This window comes from Centroberyx gerrardi, chromosome 22 (assembly GCF_048128805.1).
Source record: "Centroberyx gerrardi isolate f3 chromosome 22, fCenGer3.hap1.cur.20231027, whole genome shotgun sequence".
In the NCBI taxonomy this organism is placed as follows: Eukaryota; Metazoa; Chordata; class Actinopteri; order Beryciformes; family Berycidae; genus Centroberyx; species Centroberyx gerrardi.
In genome coordinates, this window is record NC_136018.1 from 18,215,914 (window position 1) to 18,232,666 (window position 16,753).

The 16,753-nt window shown below is 45.7% G+C and overlaps 1 protein-coding gene across 1 annotated transcript in view; it reads right to left on the bottom strand.

Annotated features, from left to right (window-relative positions):
- LOC139909750 (partitioning defective 3 homolog) overlaps positions 1-16,753 on the bottom strand; it is a 352,335-nt gene that overhangs the window by 57,821 nt on the left and 277,761 nt on the right. The gene's annotated exons all lie outside the window — the stretch shown is intronic.

A 16,753-nucleotide genomic window follows, 5' to 3' on the forward strand; every position in this document is an offset into this window, starting at 1 on the left:
TAACACCATGAAAAAATAGCTGCTAATTGTTTTTTTTAACTGATGCAATGCAATGAGCGGTTGTGCAGTGAACTCAGTGAACCTGTAGGCAGCGGAGTCAACAGATGAAAGCTCCTCTACTGTACTTGCTTGCTGTCAACACATCGCGGGCACATCGCCACCTAATTAACATCTATGTCCTGTAAATGTGCCAGCCTGTGCTGTTATTCTCAGGCAGACAGTGAAAAATAAAGTAAAATTACAACAGAAAAAGAAAAAAGAATCCTTCGGCCAGAGGCATCAATCACACAATAAAAAAACAAGAATTATTATCAGCAGCCGGGCCCAAAGGTGGTCTCTTCTCAAACAGCCAAATTAAAGATAAAACGAAATAAATAAAGCGGACGGTCTCGCGTGAGTGTGAACAATAATGACGCGGTGACAGCTCTAGTTTATATGGCTAATAACCGTGTCACGCCGTCGCGGAGCCGGCCCGGTGAATTATAGCCCCCTCGCGGAACCTATCGCCACCATTTTTCCTAAACTTTCCCCCGAGGAGCGACGCCGTTCACATTCCTCCAACCGAAGGGCCTGCGGGGACGGAGCCGGCAGATAGGCGGAGAGTTACGGTGCGCCGGTGCTCGCCTCTCCGCTGGTTGTTTTAAAGATGGAGCGATGGGGGTGAGAGGGGAGGGGAGGAAGGAGGTGGAGAAGGGGGGGACCTTTAAGGAGCCCCCTCTAGAGAAGAGGGGTTGAGTTATGGGGCGCGCTGGGGAATGGAAACCCCTCGCGACCGGGCCTGCGATGTACAGATGAATGATGGGATGGGAGGCTGCAGCTGTGGCCTCGACAGGGAGGAGTGGGAGGGCGAACGCTCTTTACTGCCATCACTCTCTCTCTCTCTCTCTCTCTGGGAGGTGAGGGTCTGCTCGCATCCCCGTATTCTCCTGTTTCTGTCTCTTTCTCTGCCTCTCTCTCTCTCTGTCTGGTTTACTGTGTCTCTCTCCCTTTGCCACTTTGTGTTTTCTCACTTTCTGGTCCTACCTTGTCGTTTTCCTTATATTTTACCCCATTCATTAGCTATTAATAAATAAATATTCAATGGCAGCAAAGTCTGACTGCGCAGAATTATGTTTACTTCTGAGCCACAGATCTTTCTAGCAAAGGAATTGGCTTGCTAGAATGTAAACAACCATTTTAAAATGTCATTAAAAAAGTGCAAATAATCTAATTTGGATGCAGAGCTTGTGAGATTGTGATGGGCAAGCCGTCTCATTTGTGATTACTACAGCAGAAAAAAATAAAATGGAGCTAATATTCATTTTTCTGCCCCACAATACGTATTGTCACATTTTTGTATCGCGATATATTGAATTTTGATATATCGTCTCATCCCTATTAGCTATCTCTCTTTATGTGGGTTTACCCTCCACTTCCTTTATCCCTGATCTATTGTCCATTTCTCTCTCTCCTCTCTCTCTCCTCTCTCTGCCTCTTCTCTCACTCCCTCCCAGCTCGCCCTGCCCATGGGAGCCAGGATGACACAGCATGCCATCCTGATTACAAGGTTAAGAGACACAGGCGGAGGAGTCACACAAGCAGTGGGACCGCTGATGTCATCCTCGCCGAAATTGAAACGACGTCTGTCAGATGCAGCCGTAATCCTATTTATGATGAGTACACGCTCAGACAAAAGCATGAGCAGGCACAAACGCAGGCACAAACACACACACACACACACACACACACACACAGGCACAAACACAGACACAGACGCATTCACAAGTGCAAGGACAAACGCACATGTACTGCACACAACACAGTGCTCACAATCACAAATGAACACTGGTACACACGCATACACGCACCCATGTGCACACAAACACACACACACCAGACAATGTGAAAGACACACTGCAAACAATACCAACACACAGGACATTTTCCTGTCTGTTTGCGTTGGCCACCTCCAGTCCAGCGGATTGAATGAGACAAGACAGGGGAGGACATCCTGTCATCCTGCACCCCCAGATAAGGGGTTGACAGTGTGTTAGTGTGTGTGTGTGTGTGTGTGTGTGTGTGTAGGGGTAGGGGAGTGTACTTGGTGTACTGGGACAACCTGACCTGGGCAAACACACACACTACCTTTTCTCTTTTTTTTCCTCACTCCCTGCCCTCTTCTTCCTCTCCTTCCTCATCTCCATCCTTCTAACTAAGCTGATTAAAGACCCCCCCCTCCCTCCCCCACCCCACACACCCTCCACCGCCACCCCCCCACCCGCAACCCACAGCCCTACGGTGGCGCGGGGCAGCGAAGGGGGGGGGGGGGGGGGGGCGGCCGCTTCTGCATGAATATTAAGTGCGGGATTTGTGTCGTGGGTTTGAAATTGGAAATCACAAGTTTGACTAATCAGCTTTGGAGGCTGGCTCCACATTCGAGTCTTGTGTGTGTGTGTGTGTTTGAGTCTGTTCCCTCGTCTCCATCGGCAACGAAGACAGCGCCCACCCTCCCCTGCCACCCCCCACCCGTTGCGAACCGGAGTGCTTATTCACTGCCTCGGCGAGGCCAAATACCCCCCCCCCCCCTTCCCTCCCTCTACCCAACCCTTCTCCACATTCACTCCCGCCCACCTCCCATTTAAAAAGAGACCCAGAAATAGCCAAGAGGCTATTAGGAAAAATACAGCCAGAGGAGGAGAAAGCTGGAGGGGTTTACAGTCCAAAGCCATTCAAGGGTACGCTCCAGCGTCTCCCTCTCTCTTATTCTCTCTCTCCCCTCCTCTCCATCTCTCTCTCTCTCTCTCTGCCTCTCTTTGTTCTGATGAATCAGTGCTTTAGTGAACATGCTCATTATGGCTTGATAGCCGGGGCTTGTTCAGTATCCCTGGCATTGGTTGTGAACATGGGGAAGAAAGAGAGAGAGATGAAGAGAGAGAGAGAGAGAGAGAGAGAGAGGGATGAAGAGAGAGAAAGAGAGAGAGAGATGGGCAATGGCAAGGGGAAGTGAAAGAGAGAGGAACAGCAAAAGGGAGATGAAGATGAAAGAATAGAGACGGAGAGGTGGGGTGAGGCGGAAGGACAGCGAGAAAGGGGAGAGAGAGAGAGAGAGAAAGAAATGAGAGGGAGACCAAAGATGAAGAAGAAAATGAACACTGAACAAGTACAGTCTGTGCAGTCCCACGACGGTGCATAGAGAGAGACGGAGGGGAAGGAAGGACGACTGGAAAGAAGGCTCTCCATAAAATTCATATTTTCTGTCTCTTCTTATTGAAGCTTGTTTTTGATATGAAAAATGCATGGCTATCGAAATCTATTTGTCTTGCTTCAGGGTTTGAACTCCACTGTTTTCTATCTATTCCTGGTGATAACTCTCGGGGTTTAGTTCTTCCTGAATATGCAAAGAGGTTCGTTGGAGGTGAAAAGTCGCAGCTGAGGTGTGAACTTTCATAGCTAAAAATTAAATTTACACTATAATATAACTAACTTTCATTACATTTTTTATGAATTCGATACTGCTCAATAAAGAACGAGCCTGATTTGTGGAAAGTGATTTTCTCAAACCGTGATGAAGTTTGGTACCGCCCAGAATAGGGAACCATGACGAAATGGCTAACCTCGGACACACACTTTATGAGCTCACGGTCCCTGGTGATATACGCTTTGACATTTTAGCACCTTGGCTATAGCCGTGCCTCAGGCTCTGCTTTGAAACAGAGCTTATTTTCTCTACATCCTCCTTGACCAGCAGTTCTCAAACATTTTCTCATCATGGACCCCCGCACAGACCAAAATTACATCACAGACCCCCATTTGATAAGATTTTGTACCAGCTACGCCCATATGAGCAGATTTTGTTGTTAGTACTGAATTGTCTGAACTGTCTACACATGCAGGAAGATAATAGTGGTGAGAGTGAAGCCTATGAGAAGAATAGTCATTGTTATACATTCTCTAATAGGGGTCATTTTCGTGTGAATTAAATTATGGTGAAATGAAACTATTCCTCATTTTGCTGCGGACCCTGGGGGTCCCAAGACTGAAGTCTTATAACAATAGCAATAATCTTTATTTGTTTCGCACTTTTCCAAACACAGTTATAGGTAAAGCGCTTTACAAAGGTGTAAATAACAAAAAAGATAAAAGCAAAAGTAGAAAGTAAAATATCTTATTATTCAGAGAAAGAGGCAGAGAGAGAGAGAAATACAGACACTCACATCGTCAATAACTGATCTTATATACCATTCATAGTATTATATTAGAGATTTATATAACTGTTTAGCCATGTGTGTCTTCTTCTAATGTAAACTAATGTAAGCAAAAAGATGACTTTCTCCTTCAGGGATAGAATATCATAAAAACGGACACAAAAACAGAATTATACATGGAACTTTATCCACAGACAGACCATAATTACACATGGGACATTACCATGACACACCAGGAACTACCCTTTCTATCCGTTCCAGTCCTATGGATATGACTATACTCGCTTCCCAGCCCCAGTCATATTCCTGCCATAACCAGCTTCAATAATCTGAGAGCCACTGTGCTGCCAGTCAGAGCACCAAGCCCCACTACAGACTCTATTAAAGTAAACTCTGATGCATTATTAATATATGGAAGGCACTGACACACACTTGCACAGGGGCTCGCACACACACATGAACACACACCCATATGCACAAGCAAGTATGGACACACAGACACAATATTCACCCATAAACACAAAACCATAAACCGTAGTGAAAACACAGACTTTATCACCTAGCCTGCCCGCCGCCATGTGATGGAGAAACCACAACTTCCTACTACAAAAGGCCGTAAAAGCGATGCAGATTTTAATTGATGCCCCCGACTACCACTAAAACACGGTCATTATCCTGGGTGAAGCCCATGCAGGTCGGCCTCGCAGCGAGTCTTTAATGACGGCCATATAACGACGGGACGGGTGCGATCCTTTATGTATAATCACGGCGGGGGAAGTGTTTCTGGGATGCCGTCTCTCCCCGGGACACTTACAGGCGGCGGTCACTCAGGCGCTTTTACGGGGTAAGGGCCGGCGATCCCACAGGTACACATGCACATAAGCACAGGTATGTGTGCAGACATAAACAGTAATACACTGGCACTAAGAGATGGATGCACAGACAGGTACACGTGCACACACACACACGCACAGACATTGACACACATGCACACACACACACCCATTTAAATTCACGCTTAAAATCTGAAATGCAGTGAGATAATTCCACTTTCTAATGCATTTTCACTTGTTTCAGGACATTTCGAGAAAGTGTCAATATCTTGAAACAAGGCAGAATGAATAATGAATAAGATTCAGTGTGGGCCTCATTGGTATTCATTGGGAACAAGTGAAATTATCTCACCCCATTGGCAGATTTCTTTACTTGTTTTAAAAAAAAAAAAATACTAGATTAAATGATTGTTAAGATGGATATTTATAGGTGCTGTGGAAATCAAAGGGGGGAGGGAAAAGAGGAGAGAGCAAGAGGAGAAGAAAAGCGGAGCTTATTACCAGAGACCTAAATGGCGTTTGGTCCAATCAGTGAATCAATTCAATAAGGCTGACCAGGTTAAAATACCTTTGGTTATTAACTTCCCCAGTAATTTCTTCTGGCACAAACAGACGCCACCGACCACAGTGGCTATACTATACACTGAAAGAGACTTACGTGACTCCCTAGAACTCCTTTTCTCTGAAAACAGGCCAGACTCCGAGACCTTTGGCTCCACGATCGCCCGCGATGACATCATGGGGCCATTACAGCAGACCAATAAGACCATGAGCTGCATGGCGCAAGGGGCTAATAGCATTTTTACAGGCATGTTGATGGCATTAGGAAAGTCTGCCGCCCCCCCCACAGGGTTTTATTAGGTCCCACGGTGAGTGAGCTCCAACAGGTCTGGCTCAGGTGGCCTAACAAAGCACTTGTCCCATTCCTCTGGAGGGGCCCTAATGCTGGGCCCGGGCCCCGGCGGAGCCCCCACTGCATGGAAACCACTCATCGTAGACCCAAAAGCCTCCAGGCCCTCCCTGGTATATTCTGGTATAATACTATTCAACCTGTCTGTCTGGGGAAAGCACTAAGGGGGTAATGGTCAGGAAATGAGCTGCATGTATAACCTCTATATGACCACAGGTTACACACTACTGACACACATGGATATCTGACACACAGGTTAGAAAAGGTTGAGGCTGTAGGATATAGGCTGTAATATGAGCACTTATTGTAGTCCACAAATAGACAGTACACTACAACACAGAGAGACACACTAATGGAAAGATTATATTTATGGGACACGCTTATCAAGCAGAACTTAAACTGAAGAACGCAGGTAGGGGTTGGAGTTCAGTATGATGTATACTGATAGTGTCTGGACCAGGGTAAGAAATTATCTTTTTTTCCAGAGGATGTTTTTTGCCCCCTTTGATCTGATTTTAAGGGGCATATTGTCCTTTTTGGGAACTTTATTGAACTATAAAATAATGCATTCCCATTGCGTATTGCCAAACAAGCACTCAATTTAAACCACAAATGGTTTTATTTTGAATCATAATAAACCACATGTCCCAAACTGCTGGGAACTGGAGGCAGGCCTTACAGAAGAGGACGGTGCTATTTTCCCCTCTGTGTCCCCAACCAGTCCATCTTCCACCCCTCGATTTTTTAGTTTTTTGCTGCTGAGAATATCTGAGAACTCAGCGAATGAAATGTGAACAGGGTGAAATGCAGAAAAGAGTTCTCCCAAGCACCCCCCCCCCCCCCTCCCCTTACCACCCATATTTTTTAATTTCACAGGCATTTTATGTACTTTCAAGGGCATTTTTGCCCCAAGCTCCCATTATTTTCTGACCCTGGTCTGGACAGTATGATTCTCAACGGCACCACTACGCTTTATAGCTGAGTGTTGCAACAAATCTAACAACATGTGAAATGACAGTGGGCCCACAGCTACATTAAAGACATAGTCATATGTGGACCTAAACTGTTTCTCCCGAATTTCTGTGAGATACCCAAACTTTTCAAGACCTGGTAATGATCCAATTTTTACCCAAACTTTCTTAAAACTTTCCAGAACCCTTACACAAACACATACACATCCGTCAGCAAAAAAGCAGCGCTATTTCAGTACTTCCTCGTGAGTCGATCTCAAATATTGGAATGAGGCTTAAGACAGATGGAATGTGTCGCTGGCTGGTCCTGTGGATTTGGGACGTATTCACCCATTCAGCTCCCTGTAATTACAAAGGCTCTCGCCGAGATCCGATTTGCCGCCGGGAGCTTGTTCAAGGCACGGGGATTGGGACGACAATGGCGGAGTCTGACAAAAGAATATGGATACTGCTCTTAAAATAGAGCGAGCTAATGCCATTCTCTGTTGAATGCACAGGCTCGCCGGCTCGGATGTGGGCAAGGTAAATTTAATTATGTGCCCTGTACACACTGGCTGGCTTTCGATTAGAATGAACTAACTTCTTGATCCGGTTGTACCCCGACGGCCACTTAGAGAATAGTGTTCAGGACACAGCGACTGATGCAGCCACCGGTCAGCATAAAACTTTTAGACAGCAGTTTGCGGGCCTACATCACTATTCTATCATGGTCATGGTCCATGCACTGTGACGGATTTGACTCCCTCTTGCAGCAAATATGAGTGGAGTTGCATCATTACTAAAGGAGTGGGAGTAAGGTGTAACAGTGTTCAGCTTTAAGGTTTGACTGAAATGGGTTTTTGAAGGCCAATACCTACACTCATATTTTTGAACTGAAGCTGAAGTTTGACCACTTTCATGCCCAAAAAACTTACAAGTATTTGGGGTTTCTCACAGAATTTTTAGGCCTCTGAAAGACATCTGCCTCTGAAACAATGTTTAGACCATTATGGGACACTAAAACTCCCCATTGAGACTTTAAGGCAGAGTGACCCACCACATCTATTCAATATTAAATGAAGAATTTATTAATTTACAAAAAACATTACTGAACAATTAAATGTATAAATAATATATGCAAATAAAATAAGTGATTATATTATCATAAGTGGTTATACAGACATGACAGAGTTTTTTATGTAGCTGAAGTCAGTGAGGAGCCTGCATCATATCAGCAATGGACAACTCTGATTGGTCGATAACCAATATTTAATGAAAGGCCAATATCGACCTGATACATCATCTTCCTTTCTGTTATGCTGTGCTCTATGCTGATCTTCACTGTTCTGTTTAGTTGATCAGCACCGCTCTGTTTTGTTCTGTTGCGGTAGGTTGAGTTCAGCTTTTGCCCTATTTTGTTCTCCTCTGTTCTCCTTCATTGTGTTCTGCACAAGGTATATTACATAAGCTATGTTGAGCAGTGAGAGGGGAAGCCCTAGACAAACCCCGATGCCTCCACTAGCATTCGCTTTCCAGTAAACAACGGCTTCCCTGGCCTCAATTCACCAGCCAGCAAGCGTCAGCACACAGTAGCAAAAATGCAGCGGTTAGCATCCCCGCCTGATACTCTAGGGAGTGTGTGTGTGTGTGTACAGGCGGCGTCGCCAGAGAAGGAGATAGAGGCGAGGAGGAGGATGAGAAGGAGCGAGAATCATCTGCTCGCTGACACGGTTCGCAGTGCGACCCCACGCTCCCTCTGTCACCTGCCTCTCAATCGCATTCATCACCCGATCTATTTCTGGCCCCGGCCGTGTGAGAGCGGCGGGTAACATGGGCGGCGACGCTATGTTAGCGGAGAAGACCCGTGATTAGGTTATGAAATTGGGTTATCCATCATGTGGAAACCGCAGAGGTTCTCACACAGCAGCCTCAGAGTCGAGAAACAGGCCACTTGTGTCCGTACGTTATTCAATCGAAACTGATTTTCCAGCGATTGGATTCGAGTAAAAAGTACTTTCCATATTTGTTAGCAGCGTGCAGTTCGTGTGGTTTCTCTCGGCGGGTCTCAGAAGCAAATCGTCGCCGTCGCTTCAAATCGAAAAGTGCGGAGGAACAATCGAGAGGCTAAACAAACGCCGCCTATTTTGTTAATCTCTCCTCGACGCGGCGCAGTCGGCTACGGTGTCAGGCAGCGGCAGCCTTCAGGAGTGTTGAGGGGGGGATTAACTGTCTATTTGCAGCTGCTGATTGCCGGGAATGAGAAGCCCTCCGGTACCGATCACAAACGAGGGCCTCGGCAGCCCTCCTCAGCCCTCAGCCATACTCAAACCTCCCCTCCCCACCACCACCTCTCCGCTTCCCATTTTGTCTGCCGGGGCACGCCTGCCCTAAATGACACGCTCCCCTCCTTTCCCTTTCATCTTCTGCTGAAAATTCATTAGGTACTGTGTGCATGTCTCCCAGGCTTCTCATTTGAAGGACGTTGATAAAATACATACTGTACGTGCAACCTTAATCAGCTTGATCCACTTGAAGTAGAGGTGGGTCTATCTCTCTCTCGCTCTCCCTCTCCCTCTCTCTCTCTCTCTCTTTCTCGTTCTGCTTTCAGGCTGTTTGCTTTCTTAAATGAACGTAATGGTACAAACGGAGGATAAATTGCCTTCCGCGTGCTCCATCTCATCACATCCATCCCACGGGGCCCTCTCTCCGAAGCGGAGGGTAAAAAATGAAAACAGACCGGGAAGATAATTCACTTGCTTTGCCTGGGAGATACACGTTGCTATCTGTGTAGGAGCCCCCGCGATAAGGCTGATGTGCATTTGGTGCATTAGGCCCCCCCTCTGCACTATCACCGTAGTGCAGAGCAGGCTGGGAGGAGAGGGCAAATGTCGGTGTGCATACATGTGTGCGCAAGGGGTTGGACTTGTTTGCTTGCACCCTGGTTTTATTACCTACCTATAGGGCTTGTGTGTCCGTGCAAAGGCTTTTCCGCTGCTGTTTGAGGAATGAAAACATTGTCTAGATCGGGGTCCAGCGGATGTCTGGACCTAGTCGCAAACGGCCCATTCATTAGTCCTCATCACCACTAGGGGGTAACGTTCAAGATGAACTCTCCCCATCACCTAGGCGTCCCTTTCATTCTCATTTAAAGCAGGGGAAGGCGCTACTCTAATTTCACACCCACGCAAGGACACTGGCAGGAGTAATGGAAAACGCCGGCAGATGTCAGACACAAACAAAAGGCCTCACCAAAACACGCCGCCCCGGCCGCCGGGAAGTAAACGCGACACATTAAGCCTCGACTTTACGTCTTGTTGAGCTTGGCAGGCTACAAGAGGTGAAGGAACCCAGAGGAGATAGACTACACACAGCATCCTGGAATAACACAGATACCGAGGAGTTCGTAAAACGTAATTAGTTACCGCTATGTAATGTATGTGTCTCATTAAAGGGACCTGTTCCTTGATGCTAGACATATCAATTTTACTCCCTCGGGAACTATAAGGAACGTTATTAAAGACTTACGAGGCGTTATTAAAGAGTTACGCGGATGCAGTGATCGTAAAAGATTCATTTGTTTACCAATGAATTATTAAGAGATGCGATTTAATCAAAGCTACAGATGTTGCAGTCAGAAAGTGATGTTAATCTCGCTTTGATTGCGTGTAAATGAAAACTTAAAGACTATAAAAATCACAGAGACTGATTGTTGATTGCTGAGTTAATTACGGGAGCCAAATAAGCGACAGCAAACAATAACAAAGCGATTAGACTGGATTGGCTCAATGATCGTCTGATTGAGGAAGAACATCATTGTCCGTGAATACATAAAGGAGCACACACTCTATGTGCATCACTTTAATATAGTCGCACACTGGTCCATTCAGACAAAACAGCACAGTATGAGGCCAAGGTAGCAATGTTGTCACTGTTGGTATAAAGGGGCATTGTACTTCTTTCTCACGCAAAAGTGGGATATGGTCAATAATGACACAACGTATGGAAATGAGAAACAACATGGATCGTTCTTGTGGATGATAATATTGACGGTGATGATGACTGAACCAATAGCACCATCAACACTTGTGAAGTGAAGACGAACTCGGCGAAGATGAAAGCTCTGCCGCTGCCGAGTCTCATACTATCAGTCTGCGGCTCCGCATAGCGGGGCGGCTGATTTTTAACGGCGGCGGACAGCTGTAAAAGACCCTTCATCTGAGGTGTGAAGTATGTCTCTCACCGCAGATTAACGTTTCCCACCTCACAAGTCACGACTTCAAGCCTCAGAAGGGGGAGAGAGGAGAGACGGTGGTGGCGGTGGGGGGGGAATAGAAATCGTCAGAAACTTTCTCCAAGATGAAAAGCCTGACCTTTTATCAGCAGCGGGAAATGCATTAGCCACCTCATAATCCAATTTCAAGACCATGCAAAGTGAAGGTTTTGACTGAGTTTTAGTGTGGAGAGAGTGAGGGGGTAGGAAAAAAAACATCACACTGAGTGTTTCTTTAGGTGAGGATCTTTGGGTTCTTTTTCTCTCTCTCTGCCGCCTGCCTGCCTGCCTGCCTGCCTGAAAGCCTGCCTGCCAGGCTCTCTGGAGCTGCTGAGTTGCAGAGGACTTCAAGGGCTTTGCACCACTGAGCTCCGTGAGCTCCATATCTTTTCCTCCCCGCTTCCCCCGCCTCTCCCTCTGTGTCTCTCTGACTCTTTCTCACCCATGCTCTAAGGAGCTTTTGGAGACTCGACTGCGTAATGGGAGCAGCAGTCAATCAAATTGCGGTTTCAAAGGTGATGCTTTGTTTCGCGCGCCCGCTTCCCGCAAATCCCGTCGAGCCTGGCACCTGTCAGGTTGTCGCTCTGAAACCCGGCATCCAGCGGCAGTCACCCAAACCCCCGGGGGTCCTCGGCAGATGGAGGGGTTGACTTGTCAGCTGCCTGTCGAAAAATGAGGTCATTTCATCCTGCCAGGTCTGCGCTACCTTTTTTTTTAAGAAGGTGAAACAAAACAATCACGAAAGAAAACACCGCTTCAGGTGTTTAAATCTACTGCACCTTCGTCAAAATTTGGGAACAGACAGAGCAGAATTCATGCGACAGGTTTTAGGGTGAAAAACGATATTTACTCTTGCTTTATATAAGGTCTTAACAAAATTGAACATGAATAAAACCTTCATTTCTATTGGTGCCCTTCAATTTTACTGAGTCTGACAGCGTTGTCAAAACACCACTGGCGCTGCCAGCTCCAATAACGTGGAGGTTGGTAATAAATTGTCAAATGAGCTCTTGTTGTACCGTGATCCCGCGGTGGAACAGTAAAACCTGATACGGCGGAACGGGCAGCATCACCGGACGCCCATAGAGACCAGGGGTCCTCATATCTCCCAGGGTTTATAGGCTCAGGCCTGACTCATTCCAGCTTTACAGTCCTGGTGACCTTCCCATTAGGGCTCCATTACCGAAAGTCTATTAGAGAGAGAGGCGTATACCCGGGCTATTTACCCAGCTGCAGCCTCTTCTTATAAACTGTATTGGATAAACAAGAGCGCAGTTCGGAAAGCCTCAGTGAGTCATGGGTGAATGCAAAGCACATAACATGCCGTTGTTATGGCATAAAATGAATGCACATGTGTATAAGCACACATGCAGCACGCAAAGAGTGCAAGATGCAAAGGCATAACTGTAACTGGCAATTGCAGGCATGTGGACCCCACTCCCTCTAAATAAGAGCACATACCCACATCAACCAGAGGGCCCCTAAGTGTCTCTAATTAGTTGATTGGATGTAAAAGGACCCTCTTCTCTTTGAGTACAAAGCTCTGTTGTAATGACAGCACCAAGGGATGTACAGTAAACAAACAAATGGGAACGCAGACTCCTGAGTATAAAAATGTAAAGGAACCAACATTGTTTGATGTCATTGCAGCTATGCTAACATCTGACCAGGTTGATATATTTCAAGTGTGCCCATCCTGCAACACGTCCCTTGCTTTTTTTAGCTGTCACATTTACCATGCATTCTGGATTGCTCTCAACTGCGTCAACTGGGAGATTAAAAAAACATTCTGCGCACTTTCCCCTGGGAAGACGGAAAGATAAAGCAAGGCTATAAGCTAATTTCAACTCACTTTGCTTGCAGAAGACCCACAGAACACATTTTACAAGGTAAGACTTGTGCAGCGGTGCATCGCTTCTCGAGGTCATATGATAATCAGCAGACGGCTTCCACCATGGTAATATTCCCATATAATGCTATTGACTATGCTGCAGGAGATAGAGCTTCCTCAGTGTGGCGGCTGGGCATTGCACCCAACACAGCAACAACAGAGCGCTGTGTTGCTGTCCAGAAAGCCAAATACGCCTCAGGCAACGTGTTCATAAGGGCCTTTATTGTTGTGTGTGTGTGTGTGTGTTTGTGTGCTTGTGTGTGTGCCTGCCAGTCCAGTCTTAATCTCTAACTTCTACCCATCTAACCTTTCTCATTTCCAAACATTTCCTCTCCCGCCTCTGAAGATAGGATTCCCGATCTGCGCCTTTGATCAGAGTGTGTTTCCAGAGAGGCCACCTCAGAAGGCCGTAACAGTATCCAGGTCGGGGTTAAACGCTACTCGATCTTCTCTTTCACACTGAAGACCGACTGACAGCGAAGAATGAGCGGCCTTCCCTGGACCAGCCTCGTCTATTTCCCGTGTCCTGACCTCCAAACGGGAAGTTCCTGTTGTCTCTCCAGCTCCAGAATATTAAGTTATGCAGCGGGGGCAAAGGAAAACACAGAGGACATCTATCCTATTTCAGCCTGTTAAGTCAAATTGCACCTATAAAAAAAGTAATACAAAAGTTCTAAGTCCAATTTTGCTCTCTTAATACGAGGAACAGTCAGAAATGATTGCAAATTCTGTTGTGTTGGCGTTTTATATTTGACAATGAAAGTTCCATTAAGTTTAATTTAGAAATGCAAATTACTGTTTATGTTTGTTATGACAGGCAAGTGACGGCGGTCTCGAATCTGAATGTGTTTCAAGCTCCTTTCGCAAATCGCAAACAGCGAGCCTCGGAGCTAAATAAGAACCAGTGCATATTATTAATCTCAAAGGCACCAAGACAAATATTACAGGCGTACGGCCGGGCTGGCATACACAAGATATGCAAAGCAGCGAGAGGTGCAAAACAAAAATGCAGTGTTGAACATGCAGTGCATATTTCACATCAAATCACAACACTCACAACAGCTAATCCTGTCCCCGCAAATATTATTCCATAGTATGTTATCAATACTTCAGGCTCAGACCCCAGACTGAATATAAGCTCACATTTCTAATTAAAATGCAACACTAAGCTTTTTATGCTGAAATAACCCCGTGAAGGTGAGAACTCACATTTACCATGAAACCTCTAAAACAAGAGAGCGGGAAGGAGAAGATAAGACAGTTCCCTTTTATTTTTTTCTTTTGAAAGAAACTGATGAATTTCAGAGACGGCCTAATAAATTGTATAATGTATTCGCATTGCCATCCAAAAAGACATTATGCCAATTTGTAAGACGAAAACAACATTGTGGTGCTGCAGAGAAATACGGGAGAGCTTCCAGACGGTCAAAGTGAAATTTGGCAAAGTCTGAATAATCCTAAGCAGCCAAGACTGCGCGGAGAGTCATTGCAGAGAACATATCAAAATAACAAAGCATCTGCTTACTATTAGTCCCCTCATGCGGGAGGAACTTTGCATAACCCTTGTTTTCTCTCTGAAACCTGCTAAGCAGATTGCTATTAATATTCCCTCTGTCGCTGAAGGAGAGAAAAGAGAATAATCACTTACAGAAGTGTCCTACTGTAAGGCATTCACACTGTATCACTGGGCGCAGCTTATTGATATTCCCATTGAGAATCAATAGCGCCGTGTCTATCACTGACCAACATCTTACAGTCTTCTGTGTGATCTGAATATACAGACGCACAATAGCAGTCAAGTGTTTCTTTTTTTTCCCAGCTACCTGTCAGGCTTATCGCCAACTTCAGCTTCGGAAGTGGGACAGTTTGGATAGGCGCTAGGAGACAACAAGGCTATCCTGAGGAAACATATGGCTGCATCTGCTGGAGGTAACCTTCACTATAGACGTATGGATCGGTGGCCTTGACTAAGCCCCGGATGTATTGGCACATGGATTTAGCGGGCTATCGGAGGGGCCAGATAACCTTGTCATATCTACTGTGGCTGTCAGGGGGGTTACAGGATGAAGATTCTCTCCGGCAGTCCTGCTGAGATCCTCTTAAAAACAGAGGCACTCTCTCACCTCCCTCTCGCTCACACACACACACACACACCCCGCCCCACCTGAACCTAGCGATGAAAGGTCACAAGTCCCCAAGTGACAGCTGTCAATCACAGGAGGCGAGTATTATCCGACCCATTAATAACACCCCGGGAGGCGCTGGGAGGCCTGAGGGGGGAGTGATCTCCTGACTCGTCACCACTGGACACGACCCGCATTAGGAATCTATAGCCTCCGTAACACCTCCGTTACAGCGGGGGGGCAAGTGTTAGGTATAAGCCAAATGAATCAAACTCTTGGTTGTGATCTTTCAACCTTCTTTCAGCTTTGTTTTTGGACGCCAATGTGTGCTGAATGCAATCAATAATGATTAAGGTTAAAATACACTTTTGTAAGCTTAGTTAGCTAGTTACTTGCACTGCTGCCACTAATTTTCAGTGCAGTTGCATTGGAGTATTGCTTTTTCCATTCCATATTTCTCTACATGTCAAATTTCTTATGAACACCTTTTGCTAGCTAGTAAAAGATTCAAGTTCCCTGGTTTCCTGATCAAATAGATTTTTTATTTTTTATTTAACCTTTATTTAACCAGGAAGTCCCATTGAGATTAATAACCTCTTTTTCAAGGGAGACCTGGCCAAGATCGGCAGCAGCACAGATAAAAACAAGTAGATCAAGACAGACTACGATACTACAATAAAAAACAAATACAGGAACAGAAGCACAGACTATCAAAACATTTTTAAAAGGAAAAATCCGTTCCACAGTTGAAAAAGCGAATCAGCGTCCAATTCTTTCATTTTTGATTCAAAAGCATTTAGTGAGATTAACTTGTTAAGTTTTAAGTCATTCAGGAGCGTATTCTAGGCAGAAGGTGTAGAATACATAAAAGCGCTTTTTCCAAGCTCTGTACGCACATTTGGGCCCGAAAGCTTAAAAACATCTTGAGAGCACAAAAAGTATTGACTTCTTGAGTCCTTTTCTTTGAGATCTAAACACAGAGATAGGAAGGGAGCATGCCAAGAATTGCTTTATAAATGAACTTGTACCAGTGTACAAGCCTACGGGTGGCTAGAGCAGGCCAGCATCGCTATCACATTGTTTATTTGCTCACAGTTGGCAAGCATGTACCTAGCAATAAGCTACTTTTCTCTTGTATGTTGAGGCACAACATGTAACACATAACCTAATGTAAAGAGATACATGGACACTTTCTATTGACTTGGGCTGAAAAAACAATGGAAAAAACAACAAAGGATACTTTGTGACAAAGCAATAACACGACATCAGCTTTTCCGAGGCCGCATCTCACACTTATCAACACAGTAAAATGGAAGTAAAGCCCTGCATGGCATTTGTCGTCACATCAAATATTCTTGTTGACACAGAGGTTATGAGCGACACAACCCTCCGCGGACAAAGAAGCTCAACTGACAGAGATGCAGCGCGACTCTGAAAAAGGCGTGCGAGGGGCCGGGGAGGATTACCTGTGATCCAGGGATAACGAAAAAACAGAAAGCATCTGATATTAGATTCTGACACACACTGAATTACTGATAGGTATTTGTTGTTGTTTCACCCTGCCTGTGGATTCTGCCTGCTCGTGAGGAGCA